This window comes from Chlorocebus sabaeus, chromosome 14, assembly GCF_047675955.1.
Source record: "Chlorocebus sabaeus isolate Y175 chromosome 14, mChlSab1.0.hap1, whole genome shotgun sequence".
NCBI classification, from domain to species: Eukaryota; Metazoa; Chordata; class Mammalia; order Primates; family Cercopithecidae; genus Chlorocebus; species Chlorocebus sabaeus.
This window is the reverse complement of record NC_132917.1, coordinates 19,507,895-19,520,182: the sequence shown is the minus strand read 5'-3', so window position 1 is coordinate 19,520,182 and position 12,288 is coordinate 19,507,895. Positions and strand designations below refer to the sequence as shown.

The 12,288-nt window shown below is 39.5% G+C and overlaps 1 pseudogene; it reads right to left on the bottom strand.

The window, feature by feature from the left end:
- Positions 1-395: 395 nt before the first annotated feature.
- On the bottom strand, positions 396-728 carry LOC103220735 (CDGSH iron-sulfur domain-containing protein 1 pseudogene; annotated as a pseudogene).
- Positions 729-12,288: the final 11,560 nt, after the last annotated feature.

Below are 12,288 nucleotides of genomic sequence, written 5' to 3'. Positions count from 1 at the left end.
ATGATATGTGTTTCCATAGTTATCTTTTTCATTCCTTTACTTTCAACCTGTTTTTTAAATTTTGAGAATAATTTAATATGTTGACTTCAAGATGCAACTATATTCTATATAAGATACAACTCTTTATGTCAATATTTTAAAGAGACGGATCCTTAAACAAGACCAAAATAACCCACAGGCCATGAGGTTGGTTTTTCTTTTTTCCTTTTTTATTTTGTTTAAACAAATGTGCACCACGACATTTCAACAAGTAAGACAAATGCCACGAATGTGAAAGCTGCAGTTTGCAATATACCACATTTAGAACCCAGGGGAGGAGAATTAAACAGAAGTGGTAGTCATTTTAATTAAGCAATCAGGTAACTTCACGACAAGTTGATATGCAGCATCAAAAGTGTCCATTTAAGTTTCTTTTTTCTTGATGATCAGAGGTCCCACGTTGTCTCCAGTCTGTTTGTGGTGTTTTGTGTGAGAACTATCACAGAATGGGAACTTTTTGGACCTCCAACAATGGCAGTACACAGCTTTATCTCCCAAATCCTCCATGTCAAAAGCATGTACTATCTTGGGGTTGTCTTTCTGGATGTGAAGGTTGATCATAGCTTTATTTTGGGATCTTTATCATAAAATCTTTTGTAAGTTAGATAACCAATTGCAGCTGTCCCAGCAGCAATAGTAAATGCTGTGATCCATTCAACTTGTAAGCTGGAACTGGAAGTCAGACTCATGGCGTCGTCGCTTGCAAGGCGTGTGCACTAGGATACCGGGCACAAATGGATTCCTCAACCTATTTTTATATTTATGTTTCATTTCACAGACAGACTATGGTTGAAACTTTTTTCTTTTTTAATCCATCCCAACTATATTGGCCTTATAATCGTAGTGTCTAGTACATTTTCATTCAATATAATTGTTAATATAGTTGGATTTAGGTCTGCCATTTTACCATTTTTAGGTATTTGTTGCTTCTGTTTTATGTCCCACTTTTTCTCTTTTCCTTCCTTTGTTGAGTTAATTGGATTTTTAAAATATTCCATTTTGATTTTTGTATTGAATTTTTAGCTATATGTTTTGCATTATTATTTTGGTGGCTGCTCTAGGAACAACGATGTGCGTCTTTAGCTTCTTTCTTTATACCTAGAGTTAGTAATGAACTATGTCACATAAAATGTAGGCTGCTTTGCTATAATACAAGGAGCTCCCTTATCCAGCTCCTTTTCCAGACAGAACGTTAAGTAATACCTACCTTCTATGAACAGCAGAAGAAAAGTTGAAAGCTAATAAAGGTTGGTTCATGAGGTTTTGGGAATGAAGCCATCTCCATAACATAAAAGTAGCAAGTGCTGATATAAAAACTGCAGCAAATTATCCAGAAAATCTAGCTAAGATCATTCATGAAGGTGGCTATGATGCAGGACAGGTGAGCCCCAAACTGGGGCTGAGCCTGTGAGGGTTCTTGGCTTCTCCCAGGAAAGAATTCAAGGGTGAGCCAGTGGTAGGTAGAAGAACACAGCTTTTTTGAAGTGGCAGTGTTATAGCTCCATGACTGTTCTTGCAGAGCAGGGCAACCCCATAGGCAGAGAGTAGCAGCATGGGGGCAGTTCTGTAGTCATGTTTATACCTACTTTTAATTGCATGCAGATTAAGGAGCAGTTTATGCAGAAATTTCTACAGAAAGGGTAGTAACTTCTGGGTTGTCGAGTCATTGCCATGGAAAGGGGTAGTAACTCCTGCGTGTTGCCATGCAATGGTAAACTGACATGGCACACTGCTGGGTGTACCTTATGGAAAGCTGCTTCTACCCAGTCCCTGTTTTAGTTAGTCCTCAATTTGGACTGATGTCCAAGCCCTGCCTCTGGAGTTGAGTCCCACTTCCTGCCTCAGCAACACTAAACAACAGATTTTCCAGGTAGACAAAACAGCCTTCTATTGGAAGAAGATGCCATCTAGGACCTTCGTAGCTAGAGAGGAGAAGTCGATGCCTGGGTTCAAAGCTTCAAAGCATAGGCTGACTCTCTTGTTAGGGGCCAGTGCAACTGGTGACATTAAGTTAATGCCAATGCTTATTTACTGTTCTGAAAGTCCTAGAGCCCTTAAAAATTATGCTAAATCAACTCTACTTGTGCTCTAGAAATGGAAGAATCAAGCCTGATAACAGCACATCTGTTTATAGCATGGTTTGCTGAATATTTTAAGCCCACTCTTGAGACCTATTGCTCAGAAAAAATGATTTCTTTATAAATATTACTACTAATTGACAACGTGTCTAGTCACCCAAGAGCTCTGATAGAGATGTACAAGGAGATTAATATTGTTTTCATGTCTGTTAACAAAACATCCATTCTGCAGCCCATGGGTCAAGAAGTAATTTTGACTTTCATATCTTATTATTTAAGAAATATAGTTTGTAAATCTATAGCTGCCATAGATAGTAATTACTCTGCTGAATCTTGGCAAAGCAAGTTGAAAACTGCCCAGGAAGCATTCACCATTCTAGATGCCATTAACAGCATTTGTGATGCATTGGAGGAGGTCAAAATATCAACATTAACAGGAATTTAGAAGACGTTGATTCCAATTCTCAGGAATGACTTTGATGGTTCAAGTCTTGAGTAGAGGAAGTAACTGCAGATTTGGTGGAAATAGCAAGGGAACTAGAATTAGGCTTGGAGCCTAAATATGTGACTGAATTGTAGCAATATGATGATAAAACTTCAATGGAGGAGAAGTTGCTTCTTAGGTGTGAGCAAAAAAGTGATTTCTTGAGATGAAATCTACTGCTAGTGAAGATTCTGTGACGTTGAAATGACAAAAAGGGATTTAGAATATTAGATAAACTTAGTTGATAAAGCAACAGCAGGGTTTGGGAGGATTGACTTCAATTTTGAAAGTTGTCCTATTGTGGATAAAACACTATCAAGCAAGCATCACATGCTACAGAGAAATCTTTTGTGAAAGGAAGAGTTGATTGATGAGGCAAACTTCATTGTTGTCTTATTTTAAGAAATTGCCACAGCCACACCAGCCTTCAACAATCACCACCCTAATCATTCAGCAGCCATCAACACTGAGGTAAGACCCTCCACCAGCAAAAAGATTACAACTCACTGAAGGCTCAGATAATCATTAGCATTTTTTAGCTATAAAGTATTTTTCAGACATAATGCTATTGCACATTTAATAGACTACAGTATAGTATAAGCATAACTTTTATATGCCCTGAGAAACCAAGAAATTCATATGATTCACTTTATTGCAATATTTGCTTTATTGCAGTGGTCTGGAACTGGACTTGCAATATCTCTGAGGTATGCTTGTAATGCTTTTGTAAGTTCATTTTGTCAAAAGTGAAACAGATGAAATGAATGTTAAGACATTGAATATTGGAGATTTTCTTCAATGATAATAAAAATACAAATTTTGGTGGAACACAGTGTTGTAGAGGAAATAGTTTTCTTACTAAATTAAGATATCAATAGACTCAGAATGTACTTGAAGTTGGTTGGGTGCACACATACTTAATAACTGTTTCCAAATGTCATTTTCCCCCCCATCAGTTGAATTAGAAACTGTAGTTGTGAAAAATTAAGTAATTTTATATGTATTCAGAAAACTGAACTACTGATTTTGAGTGTGAAATAGTAGTTTAGCATGACCGTATACACTTTTCTCTTTTCCTGCCTATTGTCGGATTTTAGAAATCTTTGAATTTTTAAATAACTACTTTGTGAATCAACTTGTGTCTTAAAATGTTGTAGAGCTTTTGTGTAAACAAATTCTCTAAATTTTGGTTCATTTTGTTTAAAACCAGCTGGAGATATTTAACCAAAATTAAGTAAGTGGTTCATCTTAAGACATCAGCTTATGAATCTTTTTTTGAATTGTGACTACTAAAAACAAGCCCTGTAAATAGGAAGACACTGAGATTTATCTCTACAAAAGCAAGGGAGAAGCTGAAAAAAATTAAATCGCAACAGCTAAAATGGTGTACCACACTTAATATTCAAATTCTCTAAGTGCTTTGAAATATCTTGATTTATGGGGCAAATCTTGTAATGGTGCTCACATGGTAGTTAAGTAAATTTGTATTCCACCATATGGTGGAATGAAGTTGAGTTAGCCTATGATCCCGAACATGTAAAACTGGTGAACCACTCAAAAGAATCATAGAGACAACTTATTTGATATGTTTTGGCAAGGAAAACTACTCTGACGCAAAAGGAAAGTATCTGTGAAAATACTTGAAGTGAAATATTTACTCTCTTCAATATGAAAAATAATTAAAATGGACAATATCCGCAATTTCACTAAAATTTCTCCAAGCTTTCCGGATATCTCAGTACCAAGAGGCAAAATGTTTTCTCAATTAAAAAAATTGCACTCTACAAAGAATGGTCAATTCAAAGAATCAGTGATCTCAAATTTATTAATCATAACATGCAGTTTGAAGAAAATTTCAGGCAATTTTTTGGCAAAGTCTAAAATGATAAGATCAGCTTGAAAAAATTACAATCTTCAGAAAAATTTGGTGATACAATATTAGAGGGTGATATGTCTAGGAAGCAGAATTAAATATGCAAATCCATACCAAACATAAATTATTCTGTTTACATTATTATTTATTTATTTTTAAAATTTATTTATTATTATTATACTTTAAGTTGTAGGGTACATGTGCATAACGTGCAGGTTTGTTACATATGTATACTTGTGCCATGTTGGTGTGCTGCACCCATCAACTCGTCATTTACATCGGGTATAACTCCCAATGCAATCCCTCCCCCCTCCCCCCTCCCCATGATAGGCCCCGGTGTGTGATGTTCCCCTTTCCGAGTCCAAGTGATCTCATTGTTCAGTTCCCACCTATGAGTGAGAACATGCGGTGTTTGGTTTTCTGTTCTTGTGATAGTTTGCTAAGAATGATGGTTTCCAGCTGCATCCATGTCCCTACAAAGGACACAAACTCATCCTTTTTTATGGCTGCATAGTATTCCATGGTGTATATGTGCCACATTTTCTTAATCCAATCTGTCACTGATGGACATTTGGGTTGATTCCAAGTCTTTGCTATTGTGAATAGTGCTGCAATAAACATACGTGTGCATGTGTCTTTATAGCAGCATAATTTATAATCCTTTGGGTATATACCCAGTAATGGGATGGCTGGGTCATATGGTACACCTAGTTCTAGATCCTTGAGGAATCGCCATACTGTTTTCCATAATGGTTGAACTAGTTTACAATCCCACCAACAGTGTAAAAGTGTTCCTATTTCTCCACATCCTCTCCAGCACCTGTTGTTTCCTGACTTTTGAATGATCGCCATTCTAACTGGTGTGAGATGGTATCTCATTGTGGTTTTGATTTGCATTTCTCTGATGGCCAGTGATGATGAGCATTTTTTCATGTGTCTGTTGGCTGTATGAATGTCTTCTTTTGAGAACTGTCTGTTCATATCCTTTGCCCACTTTTTGATGGGGTTGTTTGTTTTTTTCTTGTAAATTTGTTTGAGTTCTTTGTAGGTTCTAGATATTAGCCCTTTGTCAGATGAGTAGATTGCAAAAATTTTCTCCCATTCTGTAGGTTGCCTGTTCACTCTGATGGTAGTTTCTTTTGCTGTGCAGAAGCTCTTTAGTTTAATTAGATCCCATTTGTCAATTTTGGCTTTTGCTGCCGTTGCTTTTGGTGTTTTAGACATGAAGTCTTTGCCCATGCCTATGTCCTGAATGGTACTACCTAGGTTTTCCTCTAGGATTTTTATGGTATTAGGTCTAATATTTAAGTCTCTAATCCATCTTGAATTAATTTTCGTATAAGGAGTAAGGAAAGGATCCAGTTTCAGCTTTCTACTTATGGCTAGCCAATTTTCCCAGCACCGTTTATTAAATAGGGAATCCTTTCCCCATTTCTTGTTTCTCTCAGGTTTGTCAAAGATCAGATGGCTGTAGATGTGTGGTATTATTTCTGAGGACTCTGTTCTGTTCCATTGGTCTGTATCTCTGTTTTGGTACCAGTACCATGCTGTTTTGGTTACTGTAGCCTTGTAGTATAGTTTGAAGTCAGGTAGCGTGATGCCTCCAGCTTTGTTCTTTTGACTTAGGATTGTCTTGGAGATGCGGGCTCTTTTTTGGTTCCATATGAACTTTAAAGCAGTTTTTTCCAATTCTGTGAAGAAGCTCATTGGTAGCTTGATGGGGATGGCATTGAATCTATAAATTACCTTGGGCAGTATGGCCATTTTCACGATATTGATTCTTCCTATCCATGAGCATGGTATGTTCTTCCATTTGTTTGTGTCCTCTTTTATTTCACTGAGCAGTGGTTTGTAGTTCTCCTTGAAGAGGTCCTTTACATCCCTTGTAAGTTGGATTCCTTGGTATTTTATTCTCTTTGAAGCAATTGTGAATGGAAGTTCATTCCTGATTTGGCTCTCTGTTTGACTGTCACTGGTGTATAAGAATGCTTGTGATTTTTGCACATTAATTTTGTATCCTGAGACTTTGCTGAAGTTGCTTATCAGCTTAAGGAGATTTTGGGCTGAGACAATGGGGTTTTCTAAATATACAATCATGTCGTCTGCAAACAGGGACAATTTGACTTCTTCTTTTCCTAACTGAATCCCCTTGATTTCTTTCTCTTGCCTGATTGCCCTAGCCAGAACTTCCAACACTATGTTGAATAGGAGTGGTGAGAGAGGGCATCCCTGTCTTGTGCCAGTTTTCAAAGGGAATTTTTCCAGTTTTTGCCCATTCAGTATGATATTGGCTGTGGGTTTGTCATAAATAGCTCTTATGATTTTGAGGTACGTTCCATCAATACCGAATTTATTGAGCGTTTTTAGCATGAAGGGCTGTTGAATTTTGTCAAAAGCCTTTTCTGCATCTATTGAGATAATGATGTGGTTCTTGTCTTTGGTTCTGTTTATATGCTGGATTATGTTTATTGATTTGCGAATGTTGAACCAGCCTTGCATCCCAGGGATGAAGCCCACTTGATCATGGTGGATAAGCTTTTTGATGTGTTGCTGAATCCGGTTTGCCAGTATTTTATTGAGGATTTTTGCATCGATGTTCATCAGGGATATTGGTCTAAAATTCTCTTTTTTTGTTGTGTCTCTGCCAGGCTTTGGTATCAGGATGATGTTGGCCTCATAAAATGAGTTAGGGAGGATTCCCTCTTTTTCTATTGATTGGAATAGTTTCAGAAGGAATGGTACCAGCTCCTCCTTGTACCTCTGGTAGAATTCAGCTGTGAATCCATCTGGTCCTGGACTTTTTTTGGTTGGTAGGCTATTAATTATTGCCTCAATTTCAGAGCCTACTATTGGTCTATTCAGGGATTCAACTTCTTCCTGGTTTAGTCTTGGAAGAGTGTAAGTGTCCAGGAAATTATCCATTTCTTCTAGATTTTCCAGTTTATTTGCGTAGAGGTGTTTATAGTATTCTCTGATGGTAGTTTGTATTTCTGTGGGGTCAGTGGTGATATCCCCTTTATCATTTTTAATTGCGTCGATTTGATTCTTCTCTCTTTTCTTCTTTATTAGTCTTGCTAGCGGTCTGTCAATTTTGTTGACCTTTTCAAAAAACCAACTCCTGGATTCATTGATTTTTTGGAGGGTTTTTTGTGTCTCTATCTCCTTCAGTTCTGCTCTGATCTTAGTTATTTCTTGCCTTCTGCTAGCTTTCGAATGTGTTTGCTCTTGCTTCTCTAATTCTTTTAATTGCGATGTTAGAGTGTCAATTTTGATATTTCCTGCTTTCTCTTGTGGGCATTTAGTGCTATAAATTTCCCTCTACACACTGCTTTAAATGTGTCCCAGAGATTCTGGTATGTTGTATCTTTGTTCTCATTGGTTTCAAAGAACATCTTTATTTCTGCCTTCATTTCGTTATGTACTCAGTAGTCATTCAGGAGCAGGTTGTTCAGTTTCCATGTAGTTGAGCGGTTTTGATTGAGTTTCTTAGTCCTGAGTTCTAGTTTGATTGCACTGTGGTCTGAGAGACAGTTTGTTATAATTTCTGTTCTTGTACATTTGCTGAGGAGTGCTTTACTTCCAATTATGTGGTCAATTTTGGAATAAGTGTGATGTGGTGCTGAGAAGAATGTATATTCTGTTGATTTGGGGTGGAGAGTTCTATAGATGTCTATTAGGTCTGCTTGCTGCAGAGATGAGTTCAATTCCTGGATATCCTTGTTAACTTTCTGTCTCGTTGATCTGTCTAATGTTGACAGTGGAGTGTTGAAGTCTCCCATTATTATTGTATGGGAGTCTAAGTCTCTTTGTAAGTCTCTAAGGACTTGCTTTATGAATCTGGGTGCTCCTGTATTGGGTGCATATATATTTAGGATAGTTAGCTCTTCCTGTTGAATTGATCCCTTTACCATTATGTAATGGCCTTCTTTGTCTCTTTTGATCTTTGATGGTTTAAAGTCTGTTTTATCAGAGACTAGGATTGCAACCCCCGCTTTTTTTTGTTCTCCATTTGCTTGGTAAATCTTCCTCCATCCCTTTATTTTGAGCCTATGTATGTCTCTGCATGTGAGATGGGTCTCCTGAATACAGCAGACTGATGGGTCTTTACTCTTTATCCAGTTTGCCAGTCTGTGTCTTTTAATTGGAGCATTTAGTCCATTTACATTTAAGGTTAAGATTGTTATGTGTGAACTTGATCCTGCCATTATGATAATAACTGGTTATTTTGCTCGTTAGTTGATGCAGTTTCTTCCTAGCCTTGATGGTCTTTACATTTTGGCATGTTTTTGCAATGGCTGGTACCAGTTGTTCCTTTCCATGTTTAGTGCTTCCTTCCGGGTCTCTTGTAAGGCAGGCCTAGTGGTGACAAAATCTCTAAGCATTTGCTTATCTGTAAAGGATTTTATTTCTCCTTCACTTATGAAACTTAGTTTGGCTGGATATAAAATTCTGGGTTTAAAATTCTTTTCTTTAAGAATGTTGAATAGTGGCCCCCACTCTCTTCTGGCTTGAAGAGTTTCTGCCAAGAGATCTGCTGTTAGTCTGATGGGCTTCCCTTTGTGGGTAACCCGCCCTTTCTCTCTGGCTGCCCTTAAGATTTTTTCCTTCATTTCAACTTTGGTGAATCTGGCAATTATGTGTCTTGGAGTTGCTCTTCTCGAGGAGTATCTTTGTGGTGTTCTCTGTATTTCCTGGATTTGAATGTTGACCTGCCCTACTAGGTTGGGGAAGTTCTCCTGGATGATATCCTGAGGAGTGTTTTCCAACTTGGTTCCATTTTCCCCCTCACTTTCAGGCACCCCAATCAGACGTAGATTTGGTCTTTTTACATAATCCCATACTTCTTGCAGGCTTTGTTCATTTCTTTTTCTTCTTTTTTCTTTTGGTTTCTCTTCTCGCTTCATTTCATTCATTTGATCCTCAATCGCTGACATTCTTTCTTCCAGTTGATCGAGTCGGTTACTGAAGCTTGTGCATTTGTCACGTATTTCTCGTGTCATGGTTTTCATCTCTTTCATTTCGTTTATGACCTTCTCTGCATTAATTACTCTAGCCATCAATTCTTCCACTTTTTTTTCAAGATTTTTAGTTTCTTTGCGCTGGGTACGTAATTCCTCCTTTAGCTCTGAGAAATTTGATGGACTGAAGCCTTCTTCTCTCATCTCGTCGGATGAGCTTTGATCCGTTGCTGGCGATGAGCTGCGCTCCTTTGCCGGGGGAGATGCGCTCTTATTTTTTGAATTTCCAGCTTTTCTGCCCTGCTTTTTCCCCATCTTTGTGGTTTTATCTGCCTCTGGTCTTTGATGATGGTGATGTACTGATGGGGTTTTGGTGTAGGTGTCCTTCCTGTTTGATAGTTTTCCTTCTAACAGTCAGGACCCTCAGCTGTAGGTCTGTTGGAGATTGCTTGAGGTCCACTCCAGACCCTGTTTGCCTGGGTATCAGCAGCAGAGGCTGCAGAAGATAGAATATTTCTGAACAGCGTGTGTACCTGTCTGATTCTTGCTTTGGAAGCTTCCTCTCAGGGGTGTACTCCACCCTGTGAGGTGTGGGGTGTCAGACTGCCCCTAGTGGGGGATGTCTCCCTGTTAGGCTACTCAGGGGTCAGGGACCCACTTGAGCAGGGAGTCTGTCCCTTCTCAGATCTCAACCTCCGTGTTGGGAGATCCACTGCTCTCTTCAAAGCTGTCAGACAGAGTCGTTTGCGTCTGCAGAGCTTTCTGCTGCGTTTGTTATTGTTTACTGTGCCCTGTCCCCAGAGGTGAAGTCTACAGAGACAGGCAGGTTTCCTTGAGCTGCTGTGAGCTCCACCCAGTTCGAGCTTCCCAGCAGCTTTGTTTACCTACTTAAGCCTCAGCAATGGCGGGCGCCCCTCCCCCAGCCTCGCTGCTGCCTTGCCGGTAGATCACAGACTGCTGTGCTAGCAATGAGGGAGGCTCCGTGGGTGTGGGACCCTCCCGGCCAGGTGTGGGATATGATCTCCTGGGGTGCCTGTTTGCTTAAAGCGCAGTATTGGGGTGGGAGTTACCCGATTTTCTAGGTGTTGTGTGTCTCAGTTCCCCTGGCTAGGAAAAGGGATTCCCTTCCCCCTTGCGCTTCCCAGGTGAGGCAATGCCTCGCCCTGCTTCAGCTCTCGCTGGTCGGGCTGCAGCAGCTGACCAGCACCGATCGTCTGGCACTCCCCAGTGAGATGAACCCAGTACCTCAGTTGAAAATGCAGAAATCATCGGTCTTCTGTGTCGCTCGCGCTGGGAGTTGGAGACTGGAGCTGTTCCTATTCGGCCATCTTGCTCCGCCCCCCTACATTATTTTTTAATGTTAAGATGATCAACATAAAGATTAAATGAAAAAAAATTTTCAATCTGCGACACGGGCGGATCACGAGGTCAGGAGATCAAGACCATCCTGGCTAACACAGTGAAACCCCATCTCTACTAAAAATACAAAATATTAGCCAGGTGTGGTGGTGGGCACCTGTAGTCCCAGCTACTCGGGTGGCTGAGGCAGGAGAATGGTGTGAACCCGGGAGGCAGAGCTTGCAGTGAGCTGAGATCGCGCCACTGCACTCCAGCCTGGGAGACAGAGCGAGACTCCATCTCAAAAAAAAAAAAAGAATGAAGTTGAGCATTTTTCATATTGATTAACTATATTTCCTTGGCAGTGATTATTTGTTTATATTCTTTTTCAATTTTTCTGTTGAGTAGAAAGTCTTTTTTCTTCACAATTTCCAAAACTCTGTCTCTTTTTCTAGTTGGAAAAGATAGGATAATTTTATTTTATTTTATTTTATGGGTTTAAAACTTTTTTTTTTTCTAACTTTTATTTTAGATTCGGGGGTACATGTGCATGCTTGTTACCTGGCTATATTGAGTCATGCTGAGGTTTGGGGTATGAATGATCTGGCCACCCATGTGCTGAGCATAGAACCCAACAGTTTTTCAACCTTTGCCCCTCTCCCTTCCTCCCACCTCCAGTAGTCCCCAGTATCTGTTGTTGACATCTTTACAACATAATTTTTTGACTGGCTGTACACAAATCTATATTACAGTTTTAGAAGAAATTTTATTTATTTTTTATTTTTTTTTTGGAGGTGGAGTCTCGCTCTGTCACCCAGGCTGGAGTACAATGGCATGATCTCAGCTCATTGCAACCTCCACCTCCCGGGTTCAAGCCATTCTTCTGTCTCAGCCTCCTGAGTAGCTGGGATTACAGGCACCTGCCACCATGCCCGGCTAATTTTTGTATTTTTAGTAGAGACAGAGTTTCACCATGTTGGCCAGGCTGGTCTTGTACTCCTGGCCTCAGGTGATCTGCCCTCATTGACCTCCCAATGTGCTGGGATTACAGATGTGAGCCACTGCGCCTGGTCAGAAATTTTATTTTTAAAGTTAGTTTTTGAATAGAATAATTTTATGTTCTATTAATAAAAAAAAATCAATTTGCTAGACAATACATAAATCTTATGAAAATTATTTAGTTTTTCTTATTGTTAGCTCCTCCTTCCACTCTCAAAAGTGTCCCAATTTGAATGGTATATTATATGGTTGCCCTTGCATTGTGTTTGCCATTAACAGAATTCATGAATATTCTGGCGTTCCACCTTTCAGGTAGATGGTAGTTTTGTACTTCTCTGCTCTGCTTGTAGTCAGTTATGGCCATATGACATACTTGGGCCAGTGAAAGGTGAGCAGAAGTAATGTGTGGCATCTCTAAGAGCCAATGCATGCTTACCCTCCCCTTTTTGCTGCAGTGATCGTGGAAGCATATGTCAAATAGAAGTTTCTGTCAGGTTGCAGATGGTGATGGCCTGGAGC